At 39.9% G+C, this 24,947-nt stretch overlaps 1 long non-coding RNA gene across 1 annotated transcript; it reads left to right on the top strand.

Moving 5' to 3' along the window:
- The first annotated feature begins 4,449 nt into the window (after positions 1-4,449).
- On the top strand, positions 4,450-24,219 carry LOC109367047. The gene is made up of 3 exons (XR_002113784.1): positions 4,450-4,576; positions 22,595-22,709; positions 23,784-24,219. It is a non-coding gene; the product is annotated as an uncharacterized LOC109367047 (long non-coding RNA).
- Positions 24,220-24,947: the final 728 nt, after the last annotated feature.

Below are 24,947 nucleotides of genomic sequence, written 5' to 3'. Positions count from 1 at the left end.
TTTTTTTTTTTTCCTTTTGCATAGCTGAACACGAAGCCAAAATCTTCACCAGACTGTACTGAAAGAGCCGTATCTTTATTTCATTGAAACTAACGATTTCGAAACCTTCAGGGGTTGTGACTACTTGACAGCTTTTCACACAGTGTTTTTTACTTTGTACGTAGGTCCATTGTTTGTAGTACCAATACTGTTCCTAGCATTTAAATAACAGAGTGGTGGGAATTTTCAGGAGGGTAAAACAATGACAGATCTGGTGGAACTCTAAGAGATACTGCATATACTTGGTACTGTGCCATGTAATAAAATTGACTTGTTTTACTGACAGGAAAGAATGGCTACACACTTATTCTTTTGGGGCAATATTTGTTTCTCTGTATCTTCCACGATAGATTGATACCTGCTAACTGTCAGAGTGCATTGGTGGAAATTTCTCATTTCACCAGAGAAGCAATGCATATCAATGGGCTACTGATTCATAAAATGAAGAGTTATTTGTATTCTAAATAACATAATGACACAGTAGGTACTAGGGAAAAAAAAAAAAAAGTTAGAATTGTTGAGAGTATCTGAAAAATGGCAATAATTTTATGGTTAAGATTTAAATGTCACTGGAAAAGTTCAGATTCTGACCTACCTTAGAATGTCATAGCAAGAAGCTGATGGGAAGAATAAATTAGCTTAAAATGGAGGAATACAAATTTGAAAGGATTCCAAAGAAAAGTGTGACTTCTGCTACTAAAAACCCTACTCAGCATTCAAAATGTGAAATGTCAGCTGTAATAATCAAAGATATCTCTCTTATTGCAATACAAATGATGTTTGCAGTTATGATGGTCCAAGTATTTTAGAGAAAGAGTTACTGGAAACTCTATTCTTATTAGACCAGCTGATACATTTGGTAAAACATATCTCAAAGAAAATTCCAGGCACATAAAGTTTTTCTCATATCTCTTCTACGTTTAGTAGAGGTTATTCTGAGATTGTTATTTTTAGTTGTAGAATATATTAAGTGATAGCTGTTTTATTTTGTCAGTAAATCAGTTCAAGAAAGATGAAGGCAGGCGAGACCCCAATACATTTGATTTAGCAAAGGCAACTTTGCACCTGATGATTTTGCAGAGCAGAATATCCCATAACAGATTACAGAAACCAAAATCCTCAGCTTCTGGCAGAGAATATGATATTGTTCCTCAATTAAAAAAAAAAAAGAGAGAAAGATGGGTACCTGCTTATAGGAACAGTTTGGCTATAACTCAATTTTCTTTGTCTTTTTTGGGCACAAGGTCTAAACTGGTACGTGAGGGAACAAGTCCTATGGGACAATGAGCCCTGGTCATGAAACTGCAATTTTGCCTTCCTAATCTACGGTTTCTCTTCTTCAAATTAGGGATAGTTGCACTTATAATTTATCTCATCCATTAGTTCTTCCGAGTATAGCATCCTTGCTTTGTGAAGATGTGGTCTGTAGAGCACAGCACAGTGAGGATAAAGAAGTACAACTGCATTTTGACAATATGAGACTTGTGGTATCCAAAAGAAAGCATTGTATTAACGTGTCCATGTTTGCATAACACTAAAATCACATATATAGGTAATACTAAAAGTAAAGGTTGTATGGTAGGTATATAAAGATCAAAAGACTTTTTAATGCTTTCTCAGTGCTATTCTTTAGTTCTATGTAGAAAAGGACATGCTGTATGCCTATCTAGTAGGTATCTAATTCAGCCTCCTATTCTTTGGTTTCTTTTCTCAAACGACCTGTAAGAATACCATTTTCCTGGTTTTGTTGTTGTTGTTGTTGCTTTGTTTGTTTAGTCTTATTTCTAGCTTTGCAGACACCAGGAGCTGAACTGATGCAGAAAAAAACCAGCCCAATTTTCTCAGTGTCAGACTAGGAATGGATTTATACTGTCAAGCTGGTAACGAATAAACAAACAAAAAAAACTATCTCTCTTTGAATAGACATTAGCCCCACTGAACTTGACCCTGACCTAAAAGAAGTCACTTCATCATTTATATTTTTGAATTATGGGAAATCTATCTGAAGCCAGTTTTCAGAAAAACTACCACTAACTGAGCCTTTTCCATGGATTTTCCTTTGCTTGTGAGCTAGTACTTAACACATTATTACCAAAAGGCTGAATCCAACTTAATGTCATTTGGGCTGGTGGATATTTGTCCCTTCTACCATAAATGACGCAGGTAAAGAAACTTAAAATCTTGAATGCCAAAGATGCCATATGAGGGGGAATTCCTCCCATGCATCTGCAGATGCTGTTACACCAACCTCATCTCTCATTTACAGGATCTGATATTGCTGTGTAGGGCTGAGTGCACCTGAAGTAGACAGTGCCTCCCTCCTTTATGGCAATAGGATGTGGCAAATGTATGTCAAGAATTTCCAGCTTCATTTGTGACCCTGAAAGGACTGACTTAATAAAGGAAAAAGTCTTGGCATCTCCATAGGTCTGAATCTTTCCCTAATTTTTTGGCTTTGATGATTTATCTCTCAGCAATTACTCTACCCCCTTCCTAATCCCTTTCTCCCCAAGGCTCAATGGGGTACAAAGGGAGGAAGTGCAGGAAGCCAATGATGCTTTTGAAGTGAATTACATCTCTTTCATTTTGTTCTGCTATGTACAATTTGATCTTTCTTATCAGCGATGTATCCTGAGGGACTTACATTACCTTGTTCCACAGCTCAGTATGGAGAGGCTGCAGCCTTCAGGAGCCATGGCTTCAGCCAAGGTTGTCTGCCTTCGTGCTTACAAGCCAAGCAGATGAAGGCATCCTCTTTGATTGACAAGCAAAATCGTCACATTTACAGGCATTGAGATTATTCCAATTGGTTGAATTTGGAGCCAGCACAAAATGACAACATAATTTTAATTTTATTTTTGCCTTTTGTTTGACATTTAGTACATGAGAAAAAAAACACTCTGGCTGTGGTTAGTCATTGCAATTTAAGGAATGACTGGGGAAACCACATCTAAGAATCATTCACAAGATACAGAGCAGGACAGAGAGAAATGCTATTTATCTGATGTGTGGGGAAAATCTAATTAAACTCTTTGCTCGATTAAAGTAAACAAATGCCTCCATAAAAATGTCTTTTGTTGATATTCTGTAGTGCTTGTCAAGTCATTCTTACAGAGCTAATTGGGAGTCCAAAGCAGCTTCCCTGTGTTATGCTATGAGTTATTGTTTGTTGGTCCAGGGGTCAGGCATTAGTCTGAGAAGGAGTGGACTGGCTCTGTTGATGGCTTAACTGTTGTCTTGCTGTGAAAGCTGGGAGCATTGATTTTATCTAGTTAGATTTATCCTTCTGATTATATTGTGCATTACAGTCACCACAGAGGCTTGGTTTCTGTAGCAGTGCCTGGCACAGGAGACCAGTGTTTGGCATCTCAGACTTTCCAGCCAGCCAAACCCATGCATGGTGCCAGCTTCATCTTACTCTGAGAGAGGAAACTGCCTTGCTTGCTAGATATTCCGTGGGAAAGCAGCATGTCATAAATGAAGCAGAACACTGCAGTCAGGATGTGCATTTTGTCCCAGGTTTGCTGCTGGTGCTCACTGGCTGTGCAAAGAAAGCTGTCTGAGCAGTTCTCCTCTGACACATAATTTGGAGTTGCAGGATAAAGGGCTTGGGAGAAAGCTGAATAGTATGTGGACAAAATCCCTGGCTCTGCTGCACCAAAAATGCCATTTAAATGGAGTAATAGAGTTGATTTAGCGCAAACTGGAACTTTTTATTGCTGCTGAAAGTAGCTAACAAGCAGCTTAGGACTAAAGTGTGTGCATGTATTAATAAACAAATGACCCAGCTAATGAGCAGCGTGACCCAGTATCATGCCCTGAGCAACATGGAGAGTTCCAGTACAGCTGATGGAAGGTACTTCTCTCCTAGTATCACAATTTTTGTGGCTGTTGAGAACTTCTTTAAACAAAAGCATAGAGTGCCTTTTTTGTTGTACCAGATGACAACTCTTCCTTCTATTCACATTTTTAACCCCAGTTTTTAGGCATCTTATGCTGGTTGTTCTCACAAGCAGCAGGGACCATGAGAAGGATGTTGTGATGTAAAATACATGTTTTCTTTTACTTTTTGCTACTTCCTTGCCATCTGCTGAATCCTGTGATTCCAAGCCTGAGATTGAAAGCAAGATGAGAGCTGGGGACTCTGGGACCTTTATGGTCTCATCACCTACTGTAAGTGCAGGTACTTATCTTTGGTGATTGGTCTAATAAAATATATCACCTCAGCTTACAGATCATGCCTCCCAAGAGTTTACCTGACTGTTATACTAACACACAGGCATCAAACCACCAGAACATTAAGCTTTACAGTGCCCAAGTGAGATAAGAAAGGGTGTTTTCTTCGTATTTAAGGAAAGAAGGTGTCACCTCCTCATTGTTACATCACAGCTCCTGCCCAGAGTCACTAGGAGAAATCACCAACACTAAAGATGGGTGCCCTGTGTTATTGCTCCCTTCAGTAGCTGTAGCTGCCTAACCTAGGTGATGCGACTGCTTATCTCCATCCATCACACAGGGAGCCTCTGGTACACAACAGGTGGTCTGAATTGCTTGAATATCATAGCATTTGTAAGGCCTAATTTTACGCCCTCCTGGTTTGTGGCTCTGAATGTGGCCCTAAATAATGGTCAAGGTCATACAGGAAATCAAGTCTTATTTTTCAGCTTTCCTGAGGATTTCCTAAATATTGCATCATTTCTGTTTTTCACTGCTGTTGAAATACTAGTTATGGGACACCAGAAAGAGGGAGTTGTATTTACTCCTTTTTTCTCTTCTACCTTGCTCTTCTTTGCCTTTTCCTTTTCAGTGCTCGATTAACCATTCACGGGAGAAAAGGCAGGTTTGAGATTCAAGTATAGAGGGGATTATTTTCCTAAGACTACAGATCATCCAAGGCAAATAGTAAAAACCAGAATGATTTAGGTTCAGTTCTGGATGCATTCTATTTAAAAAAAAACACACACACACAATTTACTTGGCATTTTGAGGTAAAAGCCAAAAATATTGAAAAGCAACTATTTATTATGGGAGAAACATAAAAACTTGAAAGGTTAAAAACAATTAGCAATACTCATAGAGTCTCAAGGTTCCAAATCTCTGCTTATTATTGTTTATGCAGCTCCACAGAGAGGAAATAATTGCCTTGGCACTCACTGATTTAAAAATCCCTTTTTTCTCAGGCTGACTTTTACTGTTAACAGAACCTAAACTACAAAGTCTTAATGATTGAAAATGAGATTTAAATGCCAAAAAACCTCTTACTGTGTGCTAGAGTGGCCTCACATCTAGAAAAACAGAAACTCGTTCATATCTATGTGCAGGTAGAAAAAGAATTGTCGTATTTTTAGCTAAGCAACCTGTTGGGAAGTGTTGGGAGGAAAATAAAACTTTCAATGTTATTCTGGATCAACAACCTCTAGAATTACTTGAACCGCCATCCTTAACGATAACCTACTGAGCACTTCACCCCTTCCTCCTCAGTGTATTTTACTCTCCCTGATTAATGAGAACCTCAGAGCTTTTACTTTGGATATATTTCAGGCATGTTGATCTATTTATATTCATCACGAAGGCAATTATTTTCTAACCAGAGCCACCTGAGATTTCCATCCTTTGCTGCATTACTATCAAAGGTCTATCAGGAGTACCCATTTTGTACTTTCCAGAGAGCAGCTGCTCCATTCTCTAGCTCTAAAGTCTGATCTACTTTTCCACAGCTGGCTCTGAGGACAGGTGGGAGGAGAATGCAGGTGGACAGAAGTCAAGAGTAGGATTGCTGGGGCTGGTGTGACCCAAAGGGGGCAGAATCTTTTGGAGGATCAGTTGTGATAGAAAAAGGGGAAACAATTTCAAACCAAAAGAGGGGAGATTTAGACTGGATGTAAGGAAAAAGTTTTTTACAATAAGGGTAGTGAAGCACTGAAGCCCTGGAACATGTTGCCCAGAGAACGGGTGGATGCCCCATCCTAGAGACAATCAAGATCAGGCTGGATGGAGCTCCAAGAAACCTGATCTAGCTGTAGGTGACCCTGTTCACTGCAGAGGAATTGGATTAGACGGCCTTCAAGATCCCTTCCAACTCAAATGATTCTATGATTCTATTCCATGATTCTATGAGATGACAACATTTTCCTCAACTCGTATGGATGCAGCAGTTTGCTGTGAGAAGGGAACTCGTTCTTTCTCTGAATTTCCAGGCTCACTCAGTGACCTCTAAAGATTGAAAAGACAAAGTTTCAGTGTAGTGGCTCACTGGTCTTAATATGGGCACATACTTAATGTCAAGGTTAGGTGACAGAACACTGGAGTTGTGCCTCAAGACTGGGCATTAAAGCCCAACAGCTGCAGCCAAGCTCAGATATGACAGAAAGCTTATCTACTTCACTTGTGTGAAGCGCTAGGGCTGTTTTGCAATAATCTGGATACAAATTACTCCTAAACTGCACCGACACCTCTGTGCAAGTGCAAGACTCAAAATACGTGGTTGGGTTCTAGCAGGGCTGACTGGGACTCAGCAGACAGGTTCAGTGTCCTGGCCTGCTACAGAACCACCTCAGGTGTGTGACGCAAGCTCAGATCCTCATAAAGATTAAGATGCTTAACTCTCACTGAGTTTATAGTTGGAAGCCCAATTCTTAAGAACCTCTGAGCTCTTGGGCCTCACATCTATCTGCCCAAACATGCCAGTGGTTGCATTTCTCTTCCTTGCTGGGGAAGTGTGAGGGATGTGAGGATTAAAGCCAACCAGCACAATGTGCTTCTGGAAGAGGCAGAGTTAAAGTGAGGTTAATAGTTGCAAGAAATGGGGCCACCAGTTTGTGCCAGGCTTTGGATCAGTAAAGTTCTTGTAAAGAATTAATTGCCCCATAGACGTGCTGTCTATCTCTACCACTTGCTTGCAGTGTGCTAAGTGAAATGCCACTTCTTTCGAATATTGTTGATAAATAACTCATTTTTTTTATTTAGATAGTAACTAAATAAACAGAAGAAAATGGAAGTGGTGGGTTATTTTTGTGAACTGACCCTTCTGAAACTTAAATTGTGACCAACAAGGCTTTCTGGTGGTACACTGTTACAATTGAAGACTAAGAGATAAGATGAAGCCCTAATGAAAAATGAAGGATTTGAGTTGCAATGTGATCTCAACAGAAGTATTAGGGCTATTTGAAACATTTTTGAGGTCTGGCTGCATGACTGAATGTAAGTATGAAAATGCAGAAGTGGAGCAATTCAGAGAAAGCTCTTTGGTCTGAATGTCACAGAGGTTGTAGAGGCCACATCAGGTGCTGGCCAAACTCCTGTTCCTGGGAAGCAGTTCAGGAAACAGGTGTTCTTCCACTTATCCTCACATCTGTAGGGGAATCTCTTGGTTGTTCTCCATCCTCACAGAGGAAACCTCGGGATGGCATATGAGGACTGCAAGAACCATGGTCAGAAGGGACACTCACCCAGAGTAAGGAGAAACCTTTCAGAGACAGATATCCAAGCCCTGTTATTCATTTTCCTGTCTGTTAAGTAGACTAACATTTTTTTTTTTCCATAGAGATCCTGGTCTGATAACATTTGGGCTATTTTGACCACCTCGTATCCTGGAAGTGTATTTAAGGAGATGGTTAGTGGACATGATGGTGATGGGTCAACGGTTGGACTAGATGATCTCAGAGGTCTTTTCCGACATTAGCAATCCTTTGCTTTCATGTTTCCATGCTCTGTAGGCATGATGCTCTGAAAGCAGCCCGTATTGATTTCTGCCCTATTATTATTCTTTTGTATCTATCTGGGACTTGGCAGCAATGCTTTTACTCAAGCAAGACTCCGCCTCAGCAGGCTCTTTGCATGCATACAGACTCACCTGTCTTGTCAGTGGTCATGCTTCTGCTCTTCTCGCTCTCGTCCTTAACAAATGCATTCAGATTGTCAATGTGAAGCCTCGGAGCTTTTGCTCATGTAAACCCATCACGTAAGCTGGTGAGAGTTTTATCTGAGTGAACGGAGGTGGAAAATGCTTGTGTTAATTTTACAGTAGCAGTGGTGTTGTCAGAGGGAAGTGCTCAAGCTTTTTTTGCTACTGTGCTCTGCAGAATCAAAGGGAAAAGGCTGATGGAACGTAAAATGTCCTGGGGGCTCCCAGTCTTCAGCTAGATCCTGCCAGGCAAAAATAGCCTCAAAATATCAGTGTAATTTTCTTCACTGGAACTGAAATTCCTCATCGAGGTTTGCTAGGCTGGGGCAGGGACCTTCTCTTCTGGTTTTGTTCGGTACTGAGCCCAAAGGGGTTTGGGCTGGGGACTCCCAGAAGTATTGGACCACAAATAATAGCCAGGCTGGAGTGACAGAGCATATTAACTAGCTGAGCTTTAATTCTGTGTCAGGGCTTTTCAATCCTTTCAAGCTAACTCAATTAAGCTAAGAGACTGGAGAAGAAATCACCCTGTTTGCCCATGAAGGCAAAGGTCTGAATGAATTTCAGACCCATCTGATTTCAGCACCATTGAAACACACTGAAATGCTCTAGGAAAAATGTCTGCTTTATGCATTCAGCCCCAAGGAACCATTTCTGCAGGTGCAAACATCAGGACTGTGGGCACTAAACATTTCTGCAGGTATCAGATCATTGTGTAAGACAATAATTAAAGAAAAAGCATATGCAGGTTGTGAAAAAAAGCACCGCTGCAGTAGCAGGTGTTTTTGGCAGGCTGTCAGGGATCATTCAGCATAGCTGTATAAGTTATATCCTAACACACACTTTGAGCTTATACAGAGGGTCTTGATAAAGACTGCAGAGTACGACTGAAATAAAAGAGGACATGCTGTACTGGAGAGGACATGCAACTGGGCAAGGTGGTTATTTTTAGGTGATTTTTGATATGCAGCCTTCTTTCTTTGATAAATAAATATGATTGGGTGATTTTCCTCTGTGTATTTTTTTTTCCTTTTTTTTCTTCTATTTTAAACAATTAATTCACTTATGTTATCTCAGAGTGTCCTGAACTGGCACGGAGTGAGTAGAGAAGCACAGATTTTTGCTAAGCAGGCATATTGTGCTTTTAGCTTGAGGTTACACATAGATGCTATGAGAAACATATGTTAATAATAAAGATGTTAAGTGGGTACCAGTGAACTGGGTTGAGTGCTGAGAACAGATCTCGCTGTCATAAAACAGTCCAAAGCCTGAAGCACTTGGGCCAGAGCACTAATTATTACACATTTTAGGTCTATTGTCTTGGCTCGGGTAAATGTATTATTTTTAGTGATTTTCATTACGTGTTGGATTTAAAAATAGGCTGAATTATAACCAGTTGTTGTTCTGTTGGAATGAATTATAGTTTGTTGAGGCAACTGCTTATTTTGTCTTGTCCCATGGCATTATGCGAGGCCAGACAATAAAAAAGGAAATATGAGTGGCATTAACCTTTTGAAGTAAAAGAAAAAGTAGCCTTAATGAAATAGAGCAAATCAGGCAATTATATTGCAGCTCTTAGTTATCATATAAAAAAGGAAACTGTGTCCTATATCATTTAACCCTTTGGTTAAATGGTATGGTGAAATGTATGTATTGGAAACACAGATGCTTTTCTGCTAAGTAACTGATTAGGACTAATTAACAGCACTAGAAGGAGATACCATTCAATGTCTATTTTTATATTTCCTTTCTGATGATGCAGTTCTGAGATATAAACCTGTAATTTTCTCGGATTTCCCTCCTTACTTTCCCTTCTTTTTTTCCTTTTTTTCCCCTAAAAGTACTGCAATGACATTGTTAATAGAATTGGTGCTGTTCTTTGTCCACAGTTTACTCTGAGACTTTCAATCTGTCTGGGTGGTATTTTCAATAACAAAGTGCTTTTCAAGTATATTAAGAATATAAGCTCCCAGATAGGTCTCACAGGCATCAGAAAAAATAAAAATAATAAAAAAAAATCAGCCCACAAACCCTCCCACTTATTTTGCTGAGGGCATGATCAGATGAACTGCTGAGCCAAATGAAGCTGCTGAGTCTTCCCACTCTGCTCTTTGTCAAGGTTGTCTCCAATTCAGTTTTGCAAGTTTGCCTGCCACTTCTCACCCAGTTCTTCAAGGAATCTGATCTAAAATGTAAAACTACAGCCTTGTTAAAAACTATTTTTTAGTGAGGTCATTAGTATTTATTAGACTTTTTCACTAAAGGAGAGGAGTTTTAGATTAGATGTCAGGGGGAAATTTTTCACTGAGAGGAAAGTGAGGCACTGGCATAGGCTGCCCAGAGCAGCTGTGGATGCCCCATCCCTGGAGGATTTCAAGGCCACGTTGGATGGGACCTTGGGCAGCCAGAGCTGGTGGGGGGCAGTCAGCCCACAGCAGGGGGTTGGAACTGGATGGCCTCTGAGGTCCCTTCCAACCCAAGTCATTCTATGATCCCATGATCCTTTGATTCTATGATTTTGAAGATCTAGTTTATGGAGTGAAGCTTGCAAAGTCCCAGGAATTACTGCATTCCCACATCCAAGACCAGAAATACCAAGAATAGAAATATGCGAAGGCCAAAGGCTCCTCTTTTTTAGTTAAAAGATCTCCTTAAATTGTTCTGCCACGTGAGAACTAGGAGTCTCTATGACAAAGTTTTGTATCTGTTTATGACTCAGTAAAACAACCCTTTGTATTTGACAGCAATTAAGTTCACAGAGACTAAACAAACTGTAATTCCATACTGTCACTGATGCAAAAATTATTATCTTCCAGTGGTCTCAATGCTCCCATCCCCAGACTAGACATAATATCTACTGAACATAGTAGATCTAGACTGACTTACTGCCTGTGTCCTGTGTTTTGGGACGAACCCAATCTCTAGGCTGTTGCCTTGATAAGCATAGATGTCCTTGGTGTGCCACAGCTGAGGGAGTATTGCAATAAGAAAATGTCCCAAATGTCCCAAACATTTTCTTGTGTAAAGCTTCTCTTCAATTTAGCAGTCAATATGCTGGATGTCAGGAAACAAGAAATACCCCTCTTGAGCAGATGATTGTACTCGGAACAGTTGCAAAGGAACATGTTTTCATTAAGACATTGAGAGAAAGGAGACAAGGCTTTTGCTTCAGCCTGATCTGATAAATGGCCTACATAAAATGCATTGAATGCAGCATCTTTGGTTGAGGAACGAAGGCACAGTCCTCGGCCTAGCATGAATTTGAAATTTCAGAGAGTTGCTAAGGCTTATAATAGTCAAAGTGTTTACATTCAGTGAAGAATGGCACCTTGATGTAAGTTATTGGCCCGGCATTTATTTTTGATGAGTGATATTGCTTTAGTTGTCAAATCTTCTGTTTGTCCTTGGGTCTCAGTGTCATATTCCAAAAAGAAACAAATGATGGCTTTGCCTGTCTTGTAAACTGTTCGGGGCAAGACCTGACTCTCTGTTTAATAGTGCATGGCAGACAAGCTTGCTGATCTACACTGGGGCCTTTTGGCATTGCTGTGATTCCGCTGGAAATATGTAATTATATACTTTTAAAGCTGGATACCTGAAATTAGGCCCCCTAAATCCCTGTATAGATACCTTTATGAGATATAAGTTATTTGGTTTCCAGAGCAGGTGAGCATTTATCTGTAGTTCCTGCCACAGGGGCCCTTTTGACTCATCTGAGGTGAGTGGAGAGAGTTTTGTCTTCAGAAACTCTGCCTACAGCAAGCTCTTCCTACAAGTGTGAACTAGGCATCTACTCAGGACCTGCAACCATGTGTGTATGCATGTTCCATGCATGCTCCATCTGGATTTCTTCCAATGCAAAGGTTTTCAGACAACAATTGCAATTCAAATGTAGATGCAAATTGTGACAGACTCAGATGGTAATTTTAGGGGTAGAAGGATCAGAATATGTGTAATCTCTGGCATTTCTCTCTCTCCATGCCTATTTTTTTTGTTTCACCAGGCTATAACTTCCCCATACAATGGGATTCTCAAAGCCTTGTCACGACACAAATGACAGTTTAGTTTCAGTCTGTTTCACAGTATTGGTTCCACTCTGAAATAAACAGCTCCAGCACAATCTAACAGGCAAGTATTTATATCTGAGAGCATGTCCCACTGTCAGGAGAGGAGGATTTCTTGGCAGTACATGGTACCTCTCATACCTAGCTTGCAGGATGCTGTCTGGTCCCAGACAGTTGGATGCATGAGTGACAGTATTTGCAAGATGCTTTGCCTGACTGAACTGTGGTAATTTACTGTAAACTAACACTTTTGTGCTTAAATGGTATATATTTCTTTGCAGTATTGAAAGAGATACTCTGTTTATCAGTGCATACACATATATTGAGAGGAAGCATCTGTATGATTTCAAATATCCATTGGGGTAAGAAATGGCCCTTGTTTGGTTCACTGCCTAGATCTCTGGAAGGGTTGACATTTGTACTCACACATCCTTTTAGCTCTTAGTTTGAGCATGCTACTCTTTGGCTTCTTCCCTTCTGCTCAGGTGATGTCTCACTGTAGTTTGGGGGCTGCTGTGAATGGTAGCGATGAGAATCATAGAATCATAGAATGGCCTGGGTTGAAAAAGACTACAATGACCATCTAGTTTCAACCGCCCTGCTGTGTGCAGGGTCACCACCCAGCAGACCAGGCTGCCCAGAGCCACATGCAGCCTGGCCTTGAATGCCTCCAGGGATGGGGCATCCACAGCCTCCTTGGGCAGCCTGTTCCAGTGCGTCACCACCCTCTGTGTGAAAAACTTCCTCCTAATATCTAGCCTAAACCTCCCCTGTCTCAATTTAAAACCATTCCCCTTGTCCTATCACTATTCACGTTTGCTGTGACTCCTGATGAGCCTGGTCATGTTGTGAAGGGACAGCTACAGACTGGAACAGTTGTTCCAGTGTGAAATATCTTCCAAGCCTTCCTCCATCTCAGCCTTTTCACTTCCTTTTCAATTATTTCTTTGATCGTGCTCCCATTTTCAAAGAAGGAGATAAAGGTAAAATACACTTGAGAACTAACTGTGGGACTAATAACAGCCATTTATTATTATTATATAATTTGCTCTGCTTGTGTCTTACCCTTGCATTTGTGTTGTTTATTTAGATTGCAAGCTCTTGAGGATTGCTTGACTGTGATGTTCGTACAATACCATGGTCTGGCTCTGCTTTTGCTTAACTGTAAAGGACTCTCTTCATAAACATAGACAGAGTGTAAGATCTCTTGCTCCTAGAGAGAGGAGCCAGGAATCATTATTGCTATGGCACTTTCCACACCTATCCTGTAAGCAAGAAATAATTTTTCAGAGATCTCATTTAATTCATTTTTCACAACAGCTAAATTTGCCACAGAAGAGAAGACCATAACCGAGTTCTTCACTTCTCCTTGCCCTGCTTCTAAATGAAGGAGAGTTATCCTGCGATTGAGCCTGAATCTCTCATAAATGTTTCTTGTTCTTCAATGACTCTACGAGACCACAAGAGTAGTGAAAGATGCATTTTGTGGATGGATTCCACCAAATTGTATTCAGGGAAGATGTTAATCTGATTCTTCTGTCTAGTAGGAATCACCAGTTTCTACTTTTGTGATGCACTTTCTTCATTTGCAGATTCCTCCAAGATAGGCAGGCAATGAATGAAAACCACTTGTGATCTTGTGACACACAAATCCTGTAAACGTGTGTTGTCAGAGTATTGCCTGGATCTGTAGCATACAGGCAAAGAGAAAATATAAGCTTAGCATCTTAGAATCCTAGGATAGCCCCAGTAGGAAGGAACAGTCAAGGATCATTAAATCCAACTCCTGGCTCCTCATGGGACCACCCAACATTCAAACCCTGTGTCTGAGAGTGCTGCCAAATGCTCCCTGAACTCTGGCAGTGTGGGGCCATGACCACTGCCCTGGGAAGGCTGTTCTAGTTCAGCTTGTCCGTGTTTGAATATTTTCAGAGCCTAAAGATTATGGAATATCATTCCTCATTGTATATCTTCTTGATAATAGTGTTGGGTTTTGTTAATTGATTTTTTTTTTTTTAATTTGGCCAGAGATTTTCTCAGGGGAGTTTGCATCTGAATGTGGGTCAAAACCAGAGATGAAATGGCTGAGTGTAAGAGATGTTTCTGCAGTTTAGGTGTCTTTTATATGTCTGAAAAAAAAAACACCAAAACCAAACCACCTTAAAAATAGTTTTAGATGATTTCTTTTGTAGTTTACTTTAGGAACAAGATGGAATTTCGAAATCTGAAGCTGTTTTTGCCTCTGATTATTTGCTTTATTATCATAGAACATTTCTTTTGTCAAACTTTCTACCTCAGGCTTGTAACAATGAATATAATTGCTTGTTCCTGATCCTACATCAGTCTCTAAACTACCTCAGTATTTGGCAAAAGAACATTTGGATCTTCAGTTCTTAGAGTGGAATGAATCAGGATGAGACATTATTATCTTTAAAATCAAGTGGAGGCAGCCAACTCCTACTGGAGCTTTTGTGAGGATGGCAGTTTTCTGCCTGTTTTCTGAAAACAGGAAAGAAAGAAAGAAACCCAACCTTTTATTAATAGTTTGGTTATACACAAAGGGACACATGCAACTATTTTAACATCTACAGTACATCGCTACATAAACCACAGTGCACTAATTATACAAGTCAGGGGCTGGTTGAAGGACAGTTAATTGGTTTTCAGAATGTCTCAATCAACACAGGCAGCAAGACACATGTCCAAGGATTTGAAGAGTCAGCAGTAATGGATGTCTGTGAATTCTCTGTTGCAAAGTAAACCTTTATTTTCACTATAGAATGTTTTATAGTGCAATAAAAAAGAAGGAAGTCAATAGCTATATCTAATATAACTGTAGCTGAAAAGATACTTTACCAATTCAATATTGCTTGAAGGGCAGTGTAATATAGGTATTTGACCTTAACCAAGGCTGCTGGTGTTGGGTGCAGGGTGAATTGTCGATGAAAGAAAGTGAGCCCAATCTGGACTGAGAACATGTTAAAAGAAGATAGTTTTCACAATATTTCTGAAAGAAAACAAGTAGTATTCTACTAAGTGTCTTTTGCCTTCTAATCCTGCTTAGGCCTAACTACTCCTGAGTATTTAATAAAGATGTATGTTTCTTATTGCACCAGAAAATTATTTGCTTTTCTGTGAAATTCAGCTTATTGTGTTCTTGGTGATTAAGCTTTATTCTTTGATTTTTTAATAATAAACTTTATTTCCTAGGTAGTAAAACAATTGCTAAATTGTTTTGACATAAATGATAGAAATATACATTAGTTGCAGTATGAAGGGACCTATGAAGGTCATCTAGCCCAACAGTCAGACCTCTCTGGGGCTGGCCCAAAGTTAAAACATATTATTAAGTGCATCGTCCAAATGCCTCTTGTGGCTTCAACTACCTCTCTAGGAGGTTTGGTTGTGTGCAATGATATTTGTAGGTCTTTTCCAACTGAAACCGTTCTATATATTTTTATCTTCTAAAATATTTTATCGTCTTCCCTATATGATATCGAAGACAATGACATTAAAAAAGGCAAGAAATGGCTATTCATGTCAAACCCTTTTCTCCTGAATTCATAAGCACAGATGTTCTGCAAACACACTGAAATTGCTATTAGAGTTCCTGGGAACACTAACGGTGCAGAAAAGCATGCATTTTACAGGAGTAATATTTGATTCATCATGTCTTCTAGCATCACTTACAGGTTCCTTATTAGTGCCTCTATTGTGAAAATCCAGAATTTCATTTCTACTACTATAGCTACATTTTTGGGGAGAAACTTAAAGTTCTATAAGGTTTACAGGTGCAACTGCATAAATTTTCAGGCATAACTGCATCCTCTCTAGAAGAAACCCATATAGTATTTGTGGACAAGTATAAGCTTGCTCTGACTGTACTGTTTGCAGTCTGGAAGCCCTGTACCTCTAGTCATCATGTTTCTGAAACTGAGCTAGTAAGTCTGAGAGTCTGCACATACTGACTGTGCTGTGTTAACACAGCCCAGAGTCAGCTTGTTACTCTGGCAGGACAAGCTTCTATCAGCTTGCAAAAGGCTGTAAACTTATCCCTTGAATGTTTTCCTGAAGGCTGCTGGTGTCAAGAGTAAATAAAGGCTTTTAGAAGTTCTCCATGATGCTGATTTTAGAAATAATGAAATTAAGCTAATACTAAATCTCAACATAAATGCTCCCAGCCTGAGCTCCTCTGAAAGACAACTGCTGACTGAGTTTTACAAACTCAAGTTCTGGGGCATTAATTAAACATTTCATTTTGGCATGTGTATAAAAGCTCAGCAAAGTAGAAGCTGTAGCCATGCAAAAGATTTATCAGCTCCAAAGAGGTAGAAAGTAACTTGGCAGAGTTGTGATGATGGTTAGAAAGGACCCTTTGTAACATCTCAGTAAACATTCCAGAATATTTGCTCTGAAGTCCAGTTTGTTCAGAACTTGTATTTGTTTGTTTGTTTTTCCCTTTTAAAATTTGTTTTACTATTTTATTTTTATTTTTCTCTGGACATGCCTTCTGTTTGGTTTGATGTAGTTCTTCAGACTATTATGTGCTATCCTGATACTGCTGAGCTGAGCTCTTTCTACCTTCTCTATGAGTTAATAGTTTTTTTAAAGAAAAGAGTTTTGGTAAATGTAAAAGAGAAATCTATTAAAAACTGGAAAATTAATTTATAATTTAAATGTCTACATTCTGAGGATAAAACATGATTTTGGGGAGTCCAGCTGTTGGCACTGGTTTGGAACAGATACAGTGAAGATATGTGTGTTTCAATGTCCTTGGTGATTTTCTGGTTCAAAGCTTTGGCCTTAGTGTCAACGACAAAATTAGCAAAACATTTGGGAAAGCTGCCTGATGTTTCTTGCACATGGTGCTCTTTTAGTCCATGGCTCCCTGTCTGTGCAATGATGTTATTCCCTTCCAGAAGTCCGAAGAAATGGTGATAACACAAGGTAATTTTTCTGAGGAGCATCCTGCTGCATGGAGAAGTCTGCTTTTGGAAGAAAGTAGCAGAAATATCCAGTTTCCCCTAGAGTGACAATATGGTAGTAAAGTTTAAAGATAATTAGTCGAAGGACAGATATTCTGGAAAATGGTATTGGCTGGACACTGAGTCCAGGAGTTAACATCATTTGAGATAAACAAAGGTATTTCACTCCTTTTGGGCAAACATCTTAGACTTCCTCTACATACATATTGATGTTGTCATATATACCAGTGTCTTTGCCTTGACAGTGTCTAACCTTGACTGTATATGGTGTATGGTGCATTATTACTAAGAGGTGTGGACATTACTTTGATGAAAGGAAGGCTGAGAATGTAAATTCTACCATGAATAAGAAATTGCTGTAATGCAAATACTGGGTTTTCAAGGAGTGTGGATTTAAAAAGAGAAATGAGGGTGGAGTTTTCCAAGAAGCTGTGATGTGAAGTTGCATTGTGAGGGCTTTTGAGGATCAGAAAGTATTGAGGGAAGGCTCATCACCACCCTTAGGAATTCAGAAGGTTTTTGGCCAGACACCAATTTGGACTGAAGATCAAAAGTCCTTCCTCAGCTCTGTTCTGCCTGTATTTGAGACTGTGGTATCCCTCTTGACAGTGTCTCCTCAGGCTCTGCCTCAGTAGGTTCACAGCTTGAAATACTGGTTCCTTGGTGGTTTTCTTCAGAAAGGTGTAAAGCAAGAAATGCAACTGACAATTATATTGTAAGCTTGTGTGTTTAAAAATAATGAAGTACAACAAAATCTATTATTTGTCCAGATGGTCATATTATTCCTTGGCATAATTGTTTGATGACTGCATTTCATGGGAAGGTACCATACTGAAAGGGTAACTAATTAGTTCTAAATGCTACAGGGCTATCACAGATGAGAGTAGTGCATTAGCAGACATTATTTGAGTAAAGGGTTAGATCAGCCTTTGAAAATGTTCTTGGCTCAGTTTTGTCTTCACCTTAGTACCACCCTGTAATAATGAAGAAAGAAATGAGGTGCCTGTGAAATGATGACGTGGGCTCTGTGAGGCCTGCAGGTGAGAAAATCCGCATTGTGTAAGAGTCTATGGTTAGAGAAATGTATGGCTGTCACCCGTGTCACCTCTTGGATTGTTCTTAACGCTTTGTTCCTCAGTCAATAAAGTTAATGTGCCACTGTTTACTTTTTGGAAGCTGTGTATGGAAGAGCAGGGAAGGCTTCAAACTCATGGAGGTCTCTGGTTTGGAAATGGTTTCAAGTGGAGGAGGAATCTGCCCATGGGAAGACATAGGGCTCCCCTAGAATATCCAGGTGGAGGATCAAACACTGTGCTATCTGGAAGAGCTCTTGACAGGAGAATAGCGTGTGATCATTTTATATGCCTCAAATGGAAGTTCCTATGTTTTCATGGTAATTTTGGATATAAATGTTTCACTGCTCATGATGGTAGGACTTACTTTCAGTGCTAAAGATGTTTATATTGAGAATCAATGAAATTACTCTAATTAAGGGACAGTTTGGGTCCCAGTTTAGTGTATTCTTTTCAGTTTATTGCCTTTGGAAAACTTCTTAATAGTAGAGGACGTGGAGGAGTATTTGTGTGACTCAGAGACTGCATCAACTGAGGTAATTTTTGTGTCCCCAGTAATTTTGCACAGAACAGCAAAATATAAATAAAATGTTTCTGCCGTTTTCAGAGAATACTAAGAAACCCCAGACAACACTACTTTACACTAAAATATTTGCATTGACCTTGTGGTCAAAATATCTGGAGACTAAATTTCAAGCTGACCAGGAAAATTCCCTTATGGGCATAATTCTTCTGGGGATTTGACAGGACCAATCCTCTTCCAGTCCCAACTGAAGGCAGACTGTCCTGCAGAAGGCTGTGGCTTGGGAAAGGTTCAGAAGTAACCAATGAATTCTGAGTATGCAGTGGCCAGACTACAAACAAGCAAGGATTACACACTGCTGCAATGCAGTATTGTGAAGTGTGTGGCCTATGAGAAGTCACAGTACTCTCAAAATGGGCATGAAATGGTATCAGAGGATCGTGCCCTGAGTCACAGGCTAAATTTCTGTGGGTCTTGAGATACACAAAGCTGCTTTCTAATCTTGCTATTTCCTTTATACAGGGGGGTAGAGTGAGGGTTTCTCTTTGTCTTCCATGTCTTGTAGCTTGGGGTTACACAGGCACAGCCATGTGGAAATGAAGAGTATTTTGAGAGCCTGATTATTTTGTAAATGTGAATAACCTTGACAGTTACGAACAAAAACGTGTCTTTTTTTTCCCCCAGGTAATCATGTACAATATTGATCCTTTCCTTAATTACTTGAGTTTTCCAGTGAAATTAAGGTTATTTGGAGTTCTAAAGGCAAATAAATATTAGGAGATTCTTTGTGTAAAATTACAGCAGACCTAAGCACAGTAAATCAGTATCTTTGATGTCATTTTTATATGTATAACTTATTAATTGTTTCCAGAAAGACTTAAGGGTGTGGTAGGTGTTTGAAACACTCAGGAGAGCATAAGATGAATGGTGTGGAGGTATTCTGAGAGGTTGTCCATGTGAACCTTTAACTTTTGTACAGTTTATGTGATTATTCTTCAAAGACAGAGTAAGTTCTTAATGGGAATGACTTTGTAGGGAGGGTGGAAGTAAAGAGCGTAAGTTTCTTGTAAGTCTGAACAAATAAATAAATGCTATACAATAGAGAGCTAAGAACATGAGTGATTTCTGCAGCATAAGGATTCTATCCTCATATGAGCCACAGGCACTAATCAGAAATGTTAGTACAACCCGGCAAATATGAATACCAATGTCTGAGCCTGAAATTAAGAGCCTCTATTACCTCTATGCTCAAGTTGTGCAGCATCCACAGCAATGTTGTGTCAAGCTCTTTATCTCAGGAATGACTGAAAAATGGGAAAGTGTTCAGAAAGGAGCATTGAAGCTTTGAAGGACAAGAAAGCGTCCCGTGTTGTGAAAGATTCACAGAGCACAGCCTGATTAGATTATTGAGGGTTAAAGATTGATTTAACTGCCCTGGAAGAACCCACTTGGAGAGCAGAAATTTGATTACAGAGAGTTCTTCAGTTTGCAGACCACATTATAACAGAGGCAATGTTTGGGAGTTGAACTAAGGAATAACTGAGCTAGAAATATGGCAGTTAAACAACAAATGACTCCTTGATATCATAGTGTAAAATTTCAGGTCAATTTTGGGAGATATTCTAAAAGATTTGTGTTCTAGAAAGTGGTCGTGGGTTGTTTTTTGACAAGCAGATGTCTGAGAACTTCTTGAGAGTCAGGATGGCCCTTTGTACATTGTTTACAAACTCCTCATCTCATGGCAGGTTTTGTAGTTTCTATGGACACAGTTCTCTGAGGTCCATGTGCCACAGATTGAAAAACTGCTCTTCACTCATGTATCCAAGGCTTGAAGTGGGAGTTGGCCGAGGCAGTCCTATGGCCTGTGGTGAACAAAGAGCCAGGCTAAGCAATGGCCATGGGTTTCCTCTAGTTTTGTAGTCTAGGAATCTCAGCCCAAAATGTGGCTGCATGGCGGTGCATTAGCCCTTACTCAGCTATTGCTCCTTATTCTGTGAAACACTCATGTACAGAAAATGACTAATGGGTTTAACCATATTGCTTACAAGTTTTGCAGCATGGGTGCCTGAAGCCAAATCCGTTCTGCCACTACTCTGGTTCAGTGGTTTTCATTGTCTCTGTTCTGTCTGTTGTGTTCACACATGAAAATGAGGCAGAAAGGTGCCAAGACAGGACTTTTATTCATTTAAAGTATCTTGGGTACTGAGAGCTGAGTGGGCAATGGTTTGCAATGCTAAGGGATCTGCACAGGCAGTTGTTCTCAGCCCCATGCCATCCTCTTCTGGCAAAAGCACGAAGAGAACTGGGCAACCAGCCGAAAGCTTTTTTTTTTTACTAAGTTATTTTCTAACAGGATCTGGTCCCTGAGCTGTTTCTCAGTAAGGGTGCACAAGTACTTGTCTTGGCACAAGATAGATGGCCATGTTTGGGTGTTTGGAGAGTTTAATGATGCTTAAATACCAAAACAAAAAGCAAACAAACAAACAAATGCAATACAATTATGCTTTGCTGTTTGAGCTCTTATCGTAGTTCTTACATTTGCACTCACTTGACTTTATTAGAAAATGTCTTGCTGTTCTGCTCAGTCGATGCAATCAGACAATTCTAAGGTTTAAAATGTTGTAACTAAATGAGTAATTATTTCATTTAATATTGGGTTCACCAGCTTTCAGATTCAGCTCCTAAACTGTGATTCCTGTCAGTTAAACCCATTTTGATGGATTGGGTTGACAGGGATTTCCATTTACCTCCGTTTTTATTCCAGTTTCCTTTTACCAAACAATTATGGAACAGCAATAGCTTCCTGCTGGGCAGACAAATTCTTTCTGTCCTCCTTTAACACAGCCATGCATTTTCCCAGTGATGAATGCAGTGGAACCAAATCATATGAATCTACGATCTGTTCCAGCTGCTGCTGAAGAGAAATGATTAAAACAATGGCTACAAAGTGGAAAGAAAACTCCCTGCATTTTTTTTTCTGCTTGCCAGCAAACACCCTATCATTGAATGTAAGCAGCAAAATTCATTTTGAGACTCAAAACCAAATGTGCATATAAGCAATAAGAGACTAAATGAATAATAGAGCAGAATGGCATGACACCATATCACAGTCCTCAACTGGTAAGTAGCACAGTTCAACCTCAAAAGCTACTGAGTAAGATGAAAATGTCTCTTTAACAGTATTAGGGGACAATTTATTATGTGTATCCTTCGAGTGCGGCACAATGTCACTGCAGGCCCATTGCATTTGCATTATTTCCAGACAACGGTAGCAGCAGAAAAGGACACTGATTTATTTCAGAGCAGGCACAGGTGATTTTTATGTCTGTTGGGACTCAGCCAGAGATGGCTTAACCCATTCAAGTCTTTTCTGCTTATGAGAAGAGGTGTCTTTTTGTAACATCCTTATCTTCTAGCTCAGATTCCATTTAAGTTACCTGAGGAAAAGAAGGAGGATTTCGGAGTCTTTTGCTCTTTCTGACAGTTACTAAAGCTTTGTTCAATTCAGAGGGAATGACTGATCGGCAATAGCTTAATCTGCTTAAAATAATTCTGACAATCACTTTCACTAGCAGCTTTTAACACAGTGTGTGATTTCCATACCTTACGGTAGCCAAAAACGATCACCTGATAATATTATTCTCTACTGCATTAAGATAACTTGCCAGGCTTGAGAGATAACATACAAGAAGAAAGTCACGATCTGGCTGTCATGATCCAGTCAAAGCATGAGGGCTTTGTTGCTGTTCTGTGGGAGACCCCCGAGGGCTGCCTGCATGCCAGTTTGCCAACATGAGAGCAGAGGAAATCCGGCTTCTTGCTGGAAGTGCCATCCTGCAAGGAGACACAGGACTGGGGTTGAGACCGAGTGCAATCCTTCATGGCAATTAGAGAAGAAAGCAGAGGTGCTAATCCAAAGAAATTATGACTGGCTTCTGACAGTTCATCAATTTTATTTCTTCTGTCTATTGGTTGAACACCAGCATTCTTTCTCCTCTTCCAAACAGCTGCCTGGTGTTGGATGTGCATATGGCTGTAATCCTGCTGATGGCTGAAAGAGAGGCAGAAAGCCAATGTGTGAATTCATGTCCAAAGAGAAGGAACTCCTGTGTAACTGAAAAGGTGTGCACTGTGCTCAGTAGTATGGCTGAAAAAGGGTATTTTTCTCAGGAATGGGTCCAGGGATTTTTTTTTTCTTTCATTCCAAATAGGATTTCAAATAGTACTTTGACATTTTCTCTGGGGAAAATTGAAAAATAAAATAAAAAAAATGTTTCCTTTGGAATCCATTAGAATACTTTCTTTGACTTTTGTTGTTGTTTGAAAAGATGGCACTGTGATTCTGGTTGAAAACATCAGAACAGAAGAAATCTACCTAGATGCTACAAATTCCCAAAAAGGATCTGAGGATACATTGTTCCAAAGTGCTCAGGCAAGACAGGTCAATATTTTTGGAACAGATTCTTTGGTTGTCTGCTAAAATGAGGTGCTGGCAAATTAGCCCAATTTTGCAAACAGTTTTCATTTTCACTGCACTCAAAGTGTCTGCTGGGCACTGCTATGGAATTGTCTCTCTGCCCTTCTCTGCTGTGCTGTCCCTTTGCACTCTGTCCACTGCAGGAAGGCCAGTGAGCAAATACCAGAGAACAGTTCAGTGAGCGCAATAGGTGTACATGTAGGATTTGTTTTTGTTTTTGTTTTACATTGCTTGGCATTTTTTGATACCTGAGATGAGTCAGGGATACTTGTAGGAGTGGAGAACGTGCACTTGTTCAGTGCCTCTAGCAAAAATAGGCCTGTGGACCTGCAAGGGAGTGATTCCTACACTCTCAGAAGGAACTGCTGCTTTTACCTAAGAGGACAGCTCCAAAAGTAATACCTCCTATTTCATTATGATGGCCCGTGATTCAGAGGCAGATGTTGGTGGTATGGCAGAAGAGGCTTCCCACCAGTATTCCATTGCATTATGCTACTGTGCCGAGACAGAATGACTTTTAATAACTAATTGCAACTCACTGACTTGTAGAAGAAACTCAAATTATACCAGTTCTCCAGTTGATCTTACACTATTTCTACATAACTAAACAAAGCACCTATTTATTTAAAGATACTGGTTTATAAATTGTTTAGAGACAGAGATGGCTGAAGTATTTCTGCCAGCATAAAACCTAACTTTCTCCTTTTTCCTCATTGCAGGTGAGTGTCACCAGAACTAACAAAGAGAACATCTCAACTTCTTGCAGCAAGTTAATTCCCTGGAAGCCTAGTAAAACAACCACCTGATAGCACAGTGTGACAGTTGGAGGCTGGTACCCATTTTGGTACTGATGCCAGGGCAGGGAAGCTGCAACAAGAAGCTGGATGGATGCACAGCCTCACCAGGAACAGACATTTCCACAGGGGACATCTGATAGCGCTGCTCGATAATGCAGCACTCCTGTAACAAAAGGCAGGCACAGTACTCGTGAAAGGCCACTCCCTACCCATTATCCTTAAAGAGTATGTTTTAAAACAAAAACTAAAAAACTAAAATACGACATCTGAACTTAGTCATCATCAGAGGCAGTGTTCAGGTCCTCTGCTGTTTAAAGGGTATTTCATCTGTCGATGGGAGAAGAGGGGCAAAAGAAAGAATACCTTATTTTTCAAAAAACTATCTCTTCCTCACTCCACTTGATACATCATCCTGGTGTACCATGCTTCACAGTGAGACTGTTTTCTTTAGAAATCAGTTTTTGGTGTTTTTTTTTTCTTTTTTTTCTTTCCCCAAATCCAGTAACTTATTGATACTACACAGGTTTCAGCTGCCGGTTTTAAACATCTCTGAGGAGAGTAGATATCAGTTGTAATTCACCACAACACCAGGTAACACTGACAAACACCAGCCACAGCCTCATTTTTCTCACATCCACAGTTTGATCTCCATAAATATTCAGCATCTGTCAATGAATGTCAATGAGTGCCGTTTTTTCCACGTGGAAGCATTCAGTTCCCCTCTTTTGCTTCATACACACTTCCTGTCAGAAGCCAGTTTGTCAGATTGCCCCACTGCTGCCATCTGTCACACATTAAAAAAATGTAATGGAGTATTGGTGGGAAGTTTTAACCTCTACTGCTGTACCACCAATATCCATCCTTGACACAATGGGAAAAAATAATAAAATAGGAGGCGTTATTTTCGGAGCAGCCTTTGGACACTGCATTCAGTATGTGTGTTGTGAATAATATCAAGTACATCTGGTAGTGCATACCCATCTCCTGTTTGATGAAAAGAGGAAAGGGATGGTAGGTAGTGAATAAAAGACAGATTTAGAAGCAATGACATGCCAGTACTCTAACATCACCAGGACCAATAGTGGC

This window comes from Meleagris gallopavo, chromosome 3 (assembly GCF_000146605.3).
Source record: "Meleagris gallopavo isolate NT-WF06-2002-E0010 breed Aviagen turkey brand Nicholas breeding stock chromosome 3, Turkey_5.1, whole genome shotgun sequence".
In the NCBI taxonomy this organism is placed as follows: Eukaryota; Metazoa; Chordata; class Aves; order Galliformes; family Phasianidae; genus Meleagris; species Meleagris gallopavo.
Note: the sequence above shows the minus strand (reverse complement) of the source record. Positions and strands in the feature narration are given on the sequence as shown.